Source organism: Rutidosis leptorrhynchoides, chromosome 1 (genome assembly GCF_046630445.1).
Source record: "Rutidosis leptorrhynchoides isolate AG116_Rl617_1_P2 chromosome 1, CSIRO_AGI_Rlap_v1, whole genome shotgun sequence".
Lineage (NCBI taxonomy): Eukaryota > Viridiplantae > Streptophyta > Magnoliopsida > Asterales > Asteraceae > Rutidosis > Rutidosis leptorrhynchoides.
This window is the reverse complement of record NC_092333.1, coordinates 598176469-598177638: the sequence shown is the minus strand read 5'-3', so window position 1 is coordinate 598177638 and position 1170 is coordinate 598176469.

The following is a 1170-nucleotide window of genomic DNA, read 5'->3' as shown; positions in this document are numbered from 1 at the left end:
TTAAAATTTATTATAAATTAATAATATTTATATTATGATTGACATTTAATTAATTAATTAAATACTTATGTTATACTAATTATAACATTTCAACTTATATTAACTTTAATAATTCATTTTATTTAATTAAACTTATGTTAAGACATTATTATATACTTTTGACTTTAAATAACATTATAACCTATGTTATTATTATAACTTACACTTTTAAAATTAATGTTGACTATGTTTGACCAAGGTTGACTTTTGAGTTGACTTTCGGTTGACTTTGACTTTCAGTTGACTTCTGTTGACTTTCTAAATAAGGAAACTTTCCTAACTTCAAAACTTTCTAAAAATAGAAACTTTCCTAAAATAGAAACTTTCCTAAAATAGAAAACTTTCCAAAAATGGAAACCTGCTAAAAATAGAAACTTTCTAAAAATAGAAAGTGTGTGTCCTTATGCTGTTCCAATCAAACCGATGCTTGCTGAGTAATGTTCTATGTCTACTTGCAACATGTACAATAGCTATCATACTAAGACTTGGCCTAAGTTAGTTATTTATTTCGACCTGCTTTATTTATAGGTCGGCGTTGTGATCTTTCTTGATCACTTTACTTTACTTGCTGTTCGCTTGTTTGTGAGATTTCTTCAGTTGCTATTTAAGGTGAGTTATAGTCCCGTTTTTACATACTTTTCAAAGTATATTTTTGGGATGTGATTACATGCAGATTTTTATTTACGTTTAGACACAAGTAACAGTTAAATTTAATTATTCATTGTGAGTTGGACAAAAATATTCCCTAGTCTGGTAACTGTAATCATTGGTTTCTACCGGTGAACGCGAATCCTACGGATAGATCTATCGGGTTTGACAACCCCATTTCGAGCTAGTCGCGCTAGCAATTTATAATCGGAATGTTTAGTACTTCGTAATTTGTTGTAGATACACTGTCCAAGTGTATATTTTTATTGTGTTTGGCAAGGGTAAATAAAGGGTTAAGTGGTTACCAGGTGGCTCATTGATAATGGAATAATGTTTAATGTTTTCTAACATTTTTAAATCTTGTGGTCTAAAGTTTACTTATTTATTTAAACCTATAATTCACTCAACCTTTGTGTTGACAGTTTACTTGCATGTTTTCACAGGTACTTGAGTTATTTGATGCTTCCGCTGTCGTTAGAAGAG